This window comes from Pinus tabuliformis, chromosome 4_2 (assembly GCF_031772625.1).
Source record: "Pinus tabuliformis cultivar Carrire ecotype Pingquan chromosome 4_2, CPIR1, whole genome shotgun sequence".
NCBI lineage: Eukaryota > Viridiplantae > Streptophyta > Pinopsida > Pinales > Pinaceae > Pinus > Pinus tabuliformis.
Genome location: NC_142304.1, coordinates 230,777,303 through 230,792,735, shown reverse-complemented (window position 1 = coordinate 230,792,735; position 15,433 = coordinate 230,777,303).

Genomic DNA, 15,433 nt, shown 5'->3' with positions numbered 1-15,433 from the left:
CTCTGTGGGTGCGTTGCATTTCAAAAAGCCCTTCTATGGGGTGCGATGGGCTAGAAGTGGCAAACGGCAGTGTCATTCCGCGAGGTGGAGAGGCATGGAATCTTCTAGAAACTTCTCCTGTGACACTTGCCTCTCTAAATTCGACCAAGGATGAGTAAGAGATCATCAATCTCCAAGTGGAAGCAAGAACTATTAGAGGGAAGACACTAATCAAATCACAAGCTGACTCATCTCCCTTATAGATATCTATATATGGATCCCTCATCCCAGAGATCCAGAGGCTGGAATTTTTCATATTGTAAGGAATTGTTGTTGGTTTATTGAGACAAAATCATAGTGTTGGGTGATCTAAGCTTTGTATGATGTGAAGAAGGGCTTACTGGCTGAGAGGATGATGCTAGGTCAGAACAACTGGTTGTAACTCCCTTGGCTCTTTCTTGATTATCACTAAAAGCTATTTAAGTTTTCCTCCATACTCTTGTGTCATTTATGTTTTATGCATTTGTATGGTCAATTTATATCGGATCCTAGATTGTTTATGATTATAGATCCATGTTCTTGTATAGTGTTATGCTACTGTGATCCTATAGGTACTCTGTGAAGCTGGGCGTACAAGGGACCACGTAGCAAAAGACTATCAACAGAGAGAGGGATTGAACTAGGAGATTAGCGCAAGACAGAGGGTGGTCTTCTTTGTTCTTCTCTCATCTATATTTCATAAAGGAAAAACGAAAGTAGCTTTACTTTGTTTGTTTCTAATGTAGCTACCACACCTTAGTGGGATAAGTAGTTCTGTGTAGATACTTTTCCCTGTAACAAAATGGCGACTCCGGTGGGGACGAATTAGTTTGTTTGTTTATCTTCCTTGTTGTTCATTTTATAAACTTACAGGTGGAGCCTGAAGTCGAGCTGGGTAGCTTTTGAACTACATTTGCTATGCAAATACAAAGTAGATAAATGCCGCTTCAGTCAATCTCTGGGTTTTGTTTATAAATTAAATGACTGATTTACAAACTCTCTGATTGCCCTCGTGGTAGCTCTTATAACCTCCTTAGATCTACCCCTGATTGTTGCATTACTGATTACCATTTTCTCAGACAAAACCCATGAACTGAACTGTAAACTGTGACCCGGAACCCAAGCAAAGTCTCATCTCTAGCCCAGCGCAGGTTCTGTTCTGTGAATCTGAAATTCAGCACACTTCCCGAGTGTAGTAGGTGCACTTCATTTCAAGTTCACTATGTTACAGGTGCGCTGATCAGACTAGGCATTGTTCAGTTTTTGTTTCTATGATTCATTCTTTTCAGTTCTATTCATGAATTTTACTGCCTGTAATCAATATATCTCTGTTTGAAACCCCTTTTTCTTGTTGTTATTCTGCCTCCAATGTGCAAAGAACTGTAGATGTTTTTGTGTATTTGTTGAGTCATTTTCAGTTCTCATTTGCAAAAAGTAACGTACTTGTACTGTCGTCCTTTGATTTGAAAGTGTCGCAAGTGTCGTTTTCAGTCATAGGAAAGAGTTTGGTTTCTATTGATAGTCGATTACCCTGTTACTATTGTATTTGGTCTGAATTTGTAGTTTTTCTAGTGTCGAAAGCAAGTATTCATTTCCAAATCATAAAGTGTTGTGATTGTCTCCATTTTGATTTTGAAAAGAAACTTGTTAGTAATTGTTGCTTGAAAAGTAATTCTGATTTACGCATTAGCTTTCTTTTTACCATTCACATACTAAGAAAGCCGAAAACAAATACATGCATGTGAACTTGCATTTAGATTGTTTGATTGGTTTGATTTAGGACAGTGCACTTAGTGTGTGCTCTTTGCTCTTTGTGAAAGAATACTGTCTCTCTTTCCTTAGTAGCTAGGATTTTCATTGCACAAAGAAGATAAAAGACTGTTTATCATCTTAGATTGCATTTTAGGAATTGTACATCTACATCTCCTGGTGAACCTGAAAGGCAAATTTCTTAAGCAAGATCAACTATAAAATAAATTTAATGAATCTGACAACGCTTTGGAACCTAACGCACAACATCTAGAAGTCTAGGCTAGAGACGTATTCTGGCATCGTAAAGCCTGGTAACTGTTGTTCCCACTGATGGTTGGGTGATTCCTCCATTTTGAGACGATAAGTGCCAGTATGGACTTGTGCTCCCACGTACCGTCGAGTATATTTTGGGAGACCACAATAGGCTTAATCCTTTATCCATAGGAAGCCGTCTCTGCCGCCCTATCGATCGCAATGCACTGAACACAGCATTCAGGAAGATTGACTGCCGTACCGTAAAAAGTATTCTGCAGTTTTGCGATTGGTTTGGTAATCCCTCTACCTAGATTTCTAGAGCAGTCCCTTTCATTCCTTTTCAAACTCCTTAACAGAAAAGGTCCATCTGAGCACTTGTCACTTCATCCTCATTAAAAATCGAAGGCGACTAGAGTCATCTTTTGTTTTTTCTTGACTCTTTAAAATTGAAAAAACAAGTTGTGTCAAAGCGTCTAAAATTCATCTAATTCAGAAACATACTTCCCCTTGATTTTTAGTTGATCGAGTAATCCGCAATCGTAGAAGAAAGTCAATTGAAACCCCGTCGTTCGCGGAGGCTTACGAGTCAATCATCTTTGTCTCTGGAATCGAAGCTATTACAGACAAAGTGAACTCGTTTAACCGGTTCCAAATCTCTTGGTAAAGTTAGAACAAGTGTTCCAACAACATCAGAGACTCCGGTTACTCCAAACATTTCTAGTATCCCTGCCTTTATAGAAGAAGTTTAGCAGCCACCGAAGGATAGTAGTACTAATCCTAGTCTGAGGGTAAACACTTGTATCACTAAACCAGTTCCATCTACAACCGGTTCGGAGAGTGTTGTTCCCCAAACAGCTGTCGCTGCAGATTCCATACCTTCTTTGGCACCAGAAATATTCTATGGACCTGATGGTCTACCCCTTCCACCTGGTCTGATTGCTATAGAAGAGATTGTTGAAGATCCTCCATCTAGTACTCCATCGCAATTTGGAGTCAGGATCACTCTGTATCCTTCTTCATCAGAAATTAGTCTACTGCCAGTGGAAGCTCCTGTAGAATCACTAGATAATCTTTTGGATGGACTAGAAATGTCTGAACAACTGTCAACAGCTAGGACTGTGTCGTCTGACACAACGACGGCAGAACTTCCTGCTATCACTCCAACAATGTTCGTCAGTATACCATCTGTCCCAACTAGCTCTCAATCGCTAGAAGGAGCCCATTCAGGGGCTATTTCGACAGTATGGTCTGTTCTTGTTTGTTCATCCGGAATAATATCCGAAAACTGTTATGTTGAGTCTCAACAAATTGATCCATTTGGAAGTCAATTTGGGTAATTCGGCCCTCAAGGGCAAACCATTCCCTTAAGTACCAGATTACTGCCGTGTGGGGGGCAGTATACCATTTCATTGTCCCCTCCGGGAGGACAGCCATACAGGAGTTCACAACAAAATTCGGGTTATGCTAGAATTACGTCAAGCGGTTGGGTACCGATACTACCTCAACAACCAAGAGTTGTATATTCGATGCAACAATGCTTACCTATGTCAAGTATACCAACTACGCCCACTATTGTGACGACGTCACACGTTCAAGCGCTGCCTGTTATATGACAACCTCATGTTTCTCAGGTTGTAATGCAACAACCTCTTGACCCTGCAATTCAACCACAATTGCCGACTGGTGGAATGACACAGGTTCAAACGGGTACAATCACCCCTCATCTTGGTCAAACGGTTAGTATCGGGCAATAGCACATGGTTTCACAACCATGGCTAGTGCAATACCAACAACTGCAGTTCCAACAAGTATACCAAGGTTCTGAGCAACAAATCTTTGCAAATAGTGGGCAACTGTATATTCAAAACGGTCAAAATCAACCATTCTATAATGGTCATGCCCACCAACCTTACCAAAGTTACCAGCATCAAATGCATTATGCTGGTATGCAAAGACCAACTGCTCAGGCGATCCCATCTTATCCTGGGTATGCTTCACCTAACCTGAGTCAACAGTTACCCTTGGTGGCGACTTTAGAGTTACCTGATTTAAATCGATTAACAAACGATCCAATCACTTACACCCCTTGGTGGCCAGCGATTCCGCATAAACTTCCATCATATATTCCTAAATTTAATGGAAATCCAGGTGAAGATCCATTGAATCATGTGATGACCTTTCATCTGTGGTGTTCATCAAACACCTTAAACGATGATTCAATTAGGCTTCACCCTTTTCAGAGGACGTTAACTGGTTCGGCACCAAAATGGTATATCGAATTGCCCAGAGCTTCACTTGACAACTTTAGTACCCTAGCCACAACCTTTTTAAACCATTTTCAGTTACCGATAAGGTACGAAATGGGAACGGAACTTCTTACCAATTTCAAACAAACAACGGCCACTCACATATCTGATCATATACATGAGTGGCGACGTCGTCGTAGAATGGTAAAAAGATATGTTCCCGATCAGCTTTTAGCTGAATGGTTTATTAAGTCATTATTGCCTTCCATCACGGAAGATGTGGCAAAAGGAGGAGTCGTCACCGAAGAGCAGGTTATCGCTTGTGCGCAATATTTGGACTTGATTTACACTCAATCTGGCACACTCTACGATAAAATACCTGACGCTCCTAGACCGGAATTCTCAGTTCCTCCTCCTCCTAAATCAAACAATGGCTCTCATGCCAGCGATGGCATGATTGGCGCAACAGACACGAAATCGACAAACGCTACATCTAAAAAGGCCGGTAAGATTTCTAGTCAAAATGCAAAAGAGGAACTTCTTGCCTTGGAAGTAAATGCCATATCGATAGATAAAGGCAAAGAAACCAAGCAACCAGGAGGCAAGAAGAAAGGAAAAGAGAAGAAGAAGAAACAGGAAGAATCATCACCTGAAAAATCTTCTGCAAACCTTCCTAGAAATAGGAAACCAAGAAATCCATGCTTTATATGCGATGAGGATCATCGGACGACAGATTGTCCACACAGAGCTGAGCTTAAAAAATTCTTCAAGAATTCAAAAACCTCGGTAGTATTGACTGATCTGTTTCCAAATCCAGGAACAAATATGGTTGACAGTGGAAATGGTTCCCCGTGTCAAGTGCTGATGTTGTCAGTTTCCAAATAGGAAAATGATGCTTTGATATCAACAAGGAACAAAGATTATTGGAATCCACAGCTATCGAACAACAAGGATAAAGATCAACCTAGTAGTTCGACAACAACTTTGACAAAAGTTGCACCACCCATCATTCCTGAGTTGACAATAAAACCACCAAAGGGAGTAGTACACAAGTCGACATTTAATCCTCGTGCTAGAGTAGCACAACATTATAATATAGTGGAAGATTTGGCCCAATCGCCATCTACTATGTCGACTCTTGAGGTACTACAAAGTTGCCCATCCGAAAAGCAGGCTTTATTATCAGCCATTGGTGGGATAGACCCAAAGGCTTCCAATCTTGTATCCTTTGATCATAAAGGATATGATCCTCAGTTACCAGCTCAACTAGCTTTCCTCATTCAAGTGAAAGCCCTCAACAAGACTGTTCATCGAACAATTATTGATGAGGGGGCATCTACATGTATTATGTCGATGAGTTGCTGGAAAACTTTAGGATCTCCAACCTTGTCGCGATCTTCGACGACATTAAAAACATTTTACGGATGAACATATACCCCATATGGTATTCTAAGTAACTTGAAGGTAGAACTAGGAGGGAAAATAGTAGAAATAGATGTTGAAGTAATCGACGGAAATCTCGATTACAACATCCTACTGGGAAGACCATGGATATATGCAATGGATGCTGTTGTGTCGACCTATTTTAGGAAGATTTCATTTCCCTTTCAAGGAGGGATTACAATCGTCGATCAACAAAACTTCCTCCCCAATGGTTCTCAAGTTACGAGAAGCATTCCAATGATCCATGGAAGCCCCCATTCGCTTCAAAATATCAGAGTAGGCCTACTAAAAGACCCTATATTAATGGGAACTTTTTCCCTTCCACCTATAATCAATTTGGCGGAAGTAGCGTCGGTAGGAACCTGTAATATGATATCTTCAATTAAAAATATCTCAGGAAACGATATCAACATGGATCATGCGCAGGTATTGCCTCCAAGCCCAATAGAAATATTGTAGGAATCAATGTTCCTAGCATGGGAGGCAAACCCAAATCAACGCTCATCAAGCGTTTGGATAGATAGGTCTAAGGAATATGGCACCCCTTTAGATCCTTGGTCACAAGTGCATGTCACCGACGAAGGAATTGTTCAATCAATGATAATTGAAGGGGCACCATGGGAAGATTACCACCATCATTCCCTTCTTCCAGATTGTGAAGAAAATACTCCTGATGACCTTTGCCATCAATCAGTTTTTGATTTTCTATCAAATATTGTAAACACGGTGGATTCCGAGCGAAACTTGTCCCACATTGAAGATACTATCACCATAAATATCTCAACCAAAGCAGATGTTGTAGAGAATATTTATGTTGGCAAATGCTGTTCTCCTTCAGAACTGGAAATATATCAAGCTCTTTTTCGCGAATTCAGAGATGTCTTTGCTTGGTCATATAATGAAATGCCAGGCAATGACTCGAGTATCGTTGAACACGAAATCAAGATGTATCCAGATGTCAAACCAGTATGATAACGGCTACGACAGGTGCACCCCAAGAAAGCCGCTGCCATCAAGGCAGAAGTTGAAAAACTTCTCCACGCTGGTTTCATTTACCTGGTTCCTCTAACCGATTGGGTATCGAATATTGTCCCTGTTATGAAAAAACAAGGAACAATTAGAGTGTGCGTCGATTATAGGGATTTAAATCAAGCTTGTCCAAAAGACAACTACCCTACACCCTTCATCGACCAAATAATTGATGAATGCGCTGGATGTGAAATCTTTTCATTTATGGATGGATTCTCCAGGTATAATCAAATAAATATCCACCCACAGGACCAGTCAAAGACTGCATTTATTTGTCCGTGGGGCACGTTCGCATATCGAAAATTACCCTTTGGTTTAAAGAACACAAGGGCAAAATTTTAGAGGGCAATGAATTATGCCTTCCATGACATCAAAAACATAGTTCAACCATACCTCGACGACCTTCCAGCTCATTCGCAAAAGTGGACTGATCATCCGCAGCATTTAAGAGCGATATTTCTACGTTGCCGACACTACAAGATACGACTCAATCCACACAAATGTGTATTTTTTGTTAGTCTTGGTCGTTTACTTGGCTTTGTAGTCTCGAAAGACGGGATTCATCTCGACCCATGTAAGGTTCAGGCAATCATAAATTTTCCTCCACCTTCGAATTTGCTTCAAATTCAGAAACTCCAAGGGAAAGCAAACTTTCTGAGGAGGTTCATTCTGAATTATGCCGAAATTCCTAAAGGTTATATGCGTCTTTTGAAAAAGGAAGTACCCTTTACCTGAGATCAGGTTGCGCATGCTTCCTTTGATGCTTTAAAAGAATCCCTAATGAAAGCATCATTAATGTACGCTCCTGATTATCAAAAAGACTTTAACCTATATCTGGCTGTAGCGGATACAACCATCGCAATGGTTTTAGTTCAAGAAGACAATGGAATTGAACATCCTATATATTATTTAAGTAAGAAATTAAATGACACAGAAAGAAAATATCCTTATGTTGAAAAGCTAGCGCTCGCAACTGTTTAAGCGATACAAAGATTTTGACACTACGTCCTCTTTCGGAAAACTACCATTCTGTCAGATTGCAACCCCATGACTTATATATTGTTGCGACTGTTGCTGGGGGGAAAATATTCAAAATGGATAGCAATTCTACAAGAGTTTGATCTAGAATTTGTAAAATCCAAGTCAAATAAAGCTCTGGTTTTCGCAGAATTATTATGCAATCTCCCATCGTCGTCCAACGATGAAACATCCAAAGAAACGATCGTGGAAGAAAATTTGTTTCTGATATCTTCAAGCAATCTATGGTATGGGGATATAATCATTTATCTCCAAACCCAAAAATATAGGCCAAATACCTCTCGCTCCGAACAAAAACGTATTCGATACCAAGCAAAAGACTACATGATCGTCGGTGATACACTTTACCATCGTGGTATCGATACAGTTATGAGAAGGTACCTCACCCATGAGGAGGCCGAAAAAGTCTTGAATGATTGCCATTTACGCTCATGTGGGGGGCATCAATCTGGTTATGCTACAGCGCAAAAATTTTTACGAGCAGGATACTTCTGGCCAACAATGTTCAAATATTTCATAATCGCAGTCAGAAGTTGCCATGCTTGTCAAATTTTCGATAGGAAAACCAGAAGACCACCCGCACCTCTACAGCCAATAGTAGCTGTCGGGCCATTTTCCAAATGGGGCATCGATTTCATGACATGTAACCCCACCTAGACCAGGGGGCATTGGTATATAATAGTCGTAGTTGACTATTTTACCAAATAGGCCAAGGCGATGCCTACATTAGATAATACTGGTGAAACAGCTACCCTCTTCTTTTTCAATCATGTAGTCGCCAGATTCGGCGTCCCACAAGCTATAGTCACAGATCATGGATCGCATTTTCACAATCACATGATGGTCGAATTAGCTGCCAAATTAGGGTTGTCTCACGACAGCTCTAATGCATATTACCCGCAAGCCAACGGACAAGTTGAAGCAATCAACAAAGTCCTGAAGCGCATGCTGCAAAGGATGATTGGAGTTCACAAAAGAAGTTGGCACCTAATCTTGTACTCAGCCTTGTGGGCTTACTGAACATCGGTAAGGAACGCAACCGGGTTTACACCTTTCCAACTGGTATCTGGCCTCGAAGCAGTCTTACCAATCCAGTGTGAAATCTCATCCCTCAAACTCGCAATTGACCTTCTCCCCAGGACTTTAGAAGAGGAGGCTCATTTCATGGAAGTAATCCAATTGGATGAAACCCGTCGTGATGCCGCTTTGGCTAACGAAGCCCATAAGAAATGAGTCAAGGCGCAGTTCGACAACAATGTCAAACCCCATGTCTTCTCAGAAGGTGACTTGGTCTTGCTTTATGACCAAGAATCCGATAAATTGGGGGCAGGTAAATTCAAGTCTTTATGGATGGGCCCCTATGTTGTTAAGCGAGTGTAAGCAAAAGGAGCCTACGAGTTAATGGATTAAGATGGGATTCCACTGGCACAAACTCATAACGGGTTGTACCTCAAGCGTTACTATGCGTGATTCAGTATAGTAACCTATATACTTTTGTTATGTTTTTGTTTTCGCTAAAAGTATTTGTTTTGGTCAAGTAATCCATTTTTTACATTTATTGCAGATGTCAAACCTATTGGAGTCATGTGTTGGATATGCCGAAGGAGCAAGTCGTAGTTCGTGGAACCTATCTTCCGCGGCGAGTTAGTAAGTTTCAGAGGGGTATGTATTGGTCGATCAATGAATAACATCACTGAATATAGCACGTTGATAGAACTTCTCTCTGATGCCATCACACATGGTATACACCGACTGATTGTCAAGCTAGACTCACAACTCGTCATACTACAACTCACTGGTATCTACTCTGTCCGAAATCCAGCTATTTATCGCATGTTCTTAAGGGTTAAGATTTTGGAAAGGAAATTTGATTTTATTCAATATCAGCACATTTCCATAACCTTAAACACATTAATTGACTCATTGGCAAATTATGTGTTAGATAGACATTTGCAACATTTATAAAAAGAAGCATACCATTAATATTTTCATTTGGATCATGTAACTTAACCAAAATAAAACTTCGAAAATCAAAAATATATATATAACCGTTTATGGTTTACACATAATGTTCTGTAACCAAGACAAAATTGGTCAAATGACCCAAAACTCAAAACGCTAGGGGGCACCCTAGTCTAATGATGCTCGTGGTAGCAAGTCACAGCCTGTGCGATCATGCGTAAGAGCTGAGTCCATCGTCTTGGAACAGCAGTAGTATGTCGTTGCAACCTCAAAGGAAGCTTGTCAGTCCTCACATCTGGAATACTGAGAGTGAGGCCCTCGACCTGGTCCTGTAATGCTGCGAGAGTCTCGGTCACATCAAGGTCGCGAAGCATAGCCCTTCCAACAGCCTCTCCTGCTGGGGCGACAGCTGGCACTCTCAAGCGTACTACTGGCTGAACGGGACCAACATCTACATGAACACATGAGTTTGATTAGTCTTGATAGAATAAAGCACAAGGACATTATAAAAGAAAAACGATAAACAGGAATATGGTCAAAGAATTTACCAATGGCGCCCCACTGTTCGCCAGTCGGCAGTACTAAATTTGGGTCACCTTGGAAGTCCATACCAGCATATGGATACTCGGAATAAACCATCTCCTGATGATCAAACCACCCAAAGAAGGTATCATAAAAGGAAATCTGAGACTGACCAGCATGCCTAGACATATGGTCAACCCAACTCTGCATACGTGGTTCAGTCGGTGAAGGTAAATCGAGTGCAATATACTGCGGCTGCATCAGTGGTATCTTTTCCAAGGCAAAGGCGGTCAAGATAGAACCATACCCAAAGTTCTTCAACCTCCCACTCTTCACCTTGGTCAACTATTCTCTCATCACAAGAAGTACTGCGTCGCACCAGTTGAACACCTTCGGTTGGAGACATTCCAAGGCATACTGCATATAAGATTGGTTGGCTACATGAAGAGCTGCACCACCTGCCATCCTACCAAAAGTGAACAGAATAGTCCTGAAGGACCTGTCAGTAACATCATGGATGATGATCTTGTCGTCTTTACTTGGGTGAGATCCCTCTCTGCAATACCGGCGAACATAATCTCTCACAGATTCACCTCCTCGGGCCGAACCTGATAAAGAGATAGGGGCACCCCGCCTCGACAAGCCAGTCAAGAAATAGATGTCCACTACAGTAAAGGGGATGGATTTTCCCCTAATCTGGAACACCTAGCTAGTAGGATCCCAAGCATTGAGAAAATACTGCAGCAAGTTGATTTGTTGTCTCATGCTAGAAATGCGGAAAAATTTCAGCAAGCCACAGTTCCGCAGTGCGTTTATTGTAACCAGATCATGTAAAGCAAGCATGTCCTCTTCTTCATGCTCACGTTCTCACCATGTAATAGTCATCTTGCTCCAAAAATCTCTATAAAAAAACAAGAGAAGAGTTAGATCCTGATTTTGGTAAGAGACATGCAAAATTTCCATCAAAAACTGTGCATAAACTTCCTTCCTTGCGCCCATCGCACCTACAGTAGTGTTCTGGGTGTGTTGCATGTTAGTTAGCCAGTAGACAGGCTAACATCCAACGCACCTTTCGATGCACAAGGGGTGCGCTGAAGCCAAGGCGAGTTTTTCAAACCCCAGAGGCTCAGAAAAACCAGGAATCAAGCTCAGAATGCAAAATGGAAAGCATGAAATGAAAGAGCTCAGGTTTAGCTCCTACCTGGTCCAGACGGCACTGAGAATCGTCCACAGAATCTCCTGGAATCAGCTGATGAAAATCAAGGGGACAAAAGCACCTCCAAAGCTCCAACAAACCAAAGTTCAAATGAAATGGTAAAATGAGAGGTAAAAGCACTTTTTACTTTTTACATAATTCGAGTAAAATATTAGTGTTCTAACTCATTTTTCAAACATATATTGTTTATTTCTAACTAGTTTGATGATGCAATTGAAAATGCAGTACAATCTTTGAAAGAACAAAGCTATTTATGGTAAAGTCAAGAAATGACCGTTTAATCGAGCAGTTTTAGCACATAGTTCAAGCTCGTTAAAAAATAAACATAAGTCATGAGAAAAAGTTTCTCCCCACATTTAAGCTCATTAAAAAATGAACTATTTCACGGTAAATAACCATTGTGAATGTAGTACTTCAGCCTTTAAAGCGTTGGTCAAGTTCTCATCATCACCTCCACTCTGTATTAGCCGACCATTTACCTCCATTTGATCGTTTACCCCTTTTGAGGAACATCTGCGAAGAGTGATCCCACTAGCCATCCTTGTAACACTGTCATGATTGGAAAGTTCCAAACCTTACCTGGAATCAGCTCCTACCCAAGTTTATCACTCGTTCCTCAAAAGACAAGTCTCCTTTAAGCTCTTTTTGACTAACTCGTAAAATATGAAAAGATTGCCGAGCCATTGGCCTCTCCAACTCGTTAAAGGGACCGAAAGTGCTATCCCTCCTTTAGATTTTAATCTTTTTGGACCCGAGGGATTATTACACAAAAAGATCGAGTGCTTGTTTTGTTCGGCTCGTTAAAAGGATTGAAACTTCATCCCTTCTGTATTGTTTTATACTTTTTCAGACTTAAGGGATTAGATGACGAAAAAGGAATTTTGGAGTTTCCTTTATGTTCCTTTTTAGACTCTCTAAAATTGAAAAGGACCGAGTTATCTTTCTCGTTAAACTCGTTAAAACCTAATAGCGACAAACTTGTCTGTAGCAGACAAGAACGAGTTTCACTATCGCTAGGCTCGTTAAAACATAGCTATGGGTTTGCCCAAAGGGAAAATTATAGAACAAGCATATGTTATACTCCTCAAGCTTGACAAAAATAAAGAGGTACTGGTCAGCAATGACTGGGGAAAAATTGGGAAGAAAACTTGAAGAAAATTTTTTGGTAGCAAGTCGCTCTTGAACATGACACTTTCACTCCGCATCCAAGTCGGGTTGGGTTGTTTCATTCACCGATCACATCACCATGGTCCCATCACACCATCCACATTTGGGGTTAATGCTACGAATCCATCACGTCAGTGTCGCCGATATGTTCAAGAGAAGTCATTCAGAGAATTCACCTGTGTCTCACCCGCTACAATACATTTACACTCCATTCTTTCATGACTGCCACCCTGAACCTTATGTCATCAGATCGTTTTCACCTCCATTAAAATCATTTGCTCCGTTCTGTGTCATTGATGTTGGATTCATTAAGGCCCTCCTGTGATGGATCGCTTCTTGTCGACATCAGCTCATTATCCAAGAAGTCGATCTAGGAACACCCCGTTCAGTACTTTGAAGCTTGCATGCCTCAATGGCAAGTTTCTCACTTCCGACGACAGTCTTACATCAATGGCCTTCAACCGAAAGATTTTGCGTGGTGTTCGACGCTAAGTCCTTCATTCACACCAAGTGAATTGTACTGCAGTACCTTAAGGGTCATTATCATTATTGGTGATTCCTCTTGCGCCTGTTAACAGCTTACATCATTGGTTGGTAATGAGGAAATGTCTTTCCATGTTCGACTCCAGAACATCTCTCACATGGATAGACTTGTACTTCGAGTGAAGATCGAACGAGATTGAAGACCCCGGATCTAGTTTCATCCATCCGGGCTGCGATATATATTCAGGGAAATAAAGACATCAAATGTACATTATTGCTACACAGATAATCATCCAATCAAAGGGATGATGACTCTACCGGAATCATCAGTCTACACTCAGACGATTGTCTGTCCTATGTACATGAAAATGAATTTATAAATCTGAGCATGGGAATGCCCGCCTCAGCTAGATCATGAAAATATTTTGAAGATAATGTATTGTATTGTATCTTATTACAGGTCTCCTCTCAGATTGAAAGAACTTCGGATCCTCATAATAAAGCATTTCACCCGACATCAAAAAAGATTAACGACCTCATGCTTTAGGGGGCAACTGTTATAGACATTTTCGGGCACTACAACCCCAAGCATGAAATGTCCATAAACCAAGGGCTCCTAAGTCCCTAAAAGTGTTGTTCTAACCCCTAAAGGAACAAGGTCAACTGATTACAGCTTCTCCCAGAAGTTCTCCATGAAAAACTGCTCAAACCTGGTCAAAATAGGATCATTTCAGCTGCTCCATAGGCAAAGTGTGTTGCATCTCACCTAAGTACACTTTGTGGGTGCATTGCATTTCAAAATTCCCTGCTATGGGGTGCGATGGCCCAGAAGTGACAAATGGCAGTGTCATTCTGCGAGGTGGAGAGGCATGGAATCTTCCAGAAACTTCTCCTGTGACACTTTCCTCTCTAAATTCGACCAAGTATGAGTAAGAGATCATCAATCTCCAAGTGGAAGCAAGAACTATCAGAGGTAAGACACTAATCAAATCACAAGCTGACTCATCTCCCTTACAGATATCTATATATGGATCCCTCATCCCAGAGATCCAGAGGTTGGAATTTTGCATCTTGTAAGGAATTGCTGTTGGTTTCTTGAGACAACATCATAGCGTTGGGTGATCTAAGCTTTGTATGAGGTGAAGAAGGGCTTACTTGCTGAGAGGATGATGCTGGGTGAGAACAACTGGTTGTAACTCCCTTGGCTCTTTCTTGATTATCAATAAAAGCTATTTAAGTTTTCCTCCATACTCTTGTGTCATTTATGTTTTATGCATTTGTATGGTCAATTTATATCTAATCATAGATTGTTTATGATTATAGATCCATGTTCTTGTATAGTGTTATGCTAATGTGATCCTTCAGGTACACTGTGAAGCTGGGCATACAAGGGAGCAAGTAGCGAAAGACTATCAAGAGAGAGAGGGATTGAACTAGGAGATTAGTGTAAGATAGAGGTTGGTCTTCTCTGTTCTTCTCTCATCTATATTTCATAAAGGAAAAACGAAAGTAGCTTTACTTTGTTTGTTTCTAAGGTAGCTACCACACCTTAGTGGGATAAGCAATTCTGTGTAGACACTTTTCCCTGTAACATCTTGGCAGCCCGGACCATGCCTTACGTAGTTTTGGCAATTAGTCTCCCGACCTCTCGGTGGAAATTGCACAAATGTTCACGATTAATAACACAATTATATTGCAAGTCAATCCTTAAGTTTGTTTTGTTTTTTGACTGAGAGATTGCTTGACATGAGTGTTTCTTTGTCTCTAGGAAACATAGGTGCTTGTCTATCTCTCAGTTGCACATGTACAATCACCTTTAGGGGAGCAGATTCATAGGACACCGTTGAGAGCACAATGGGGTTTGTAGCGAAGAAATTGTCTATGATCTTTCCTACCCGTGAAGACATCAAGTTTTTCATATACAAGGACATCAAGATAATATGGTAGCAGCATCACAATAAGCAAAACCATTAGCAATAGCAGAAAGAAGCACACACGCATGAGACCAATGCAAGAGGAAGGTTCTTGACAACATAAAGGTGGAGAAAAGCTGTGAGTTCAAAGATAATCCACTCGTGATGAAAGGAGCTTTCGAGATTCAGGCTTTTAGGTGATGGTGTGACAAGATGATTGCATGAGGGAAGAGAAATGAATAGAGAAGGAGTTTTAGGTGATGAAGCGGTGACTCAAGGAGGAAAAATAGCTATATAGACGAAAGAACAGTTGGAGCACGAACAGGTACAACAGGGGATGCAACATGCACAGACTGATGAAACTACACCTTTACAAGTTGTAGATCCAT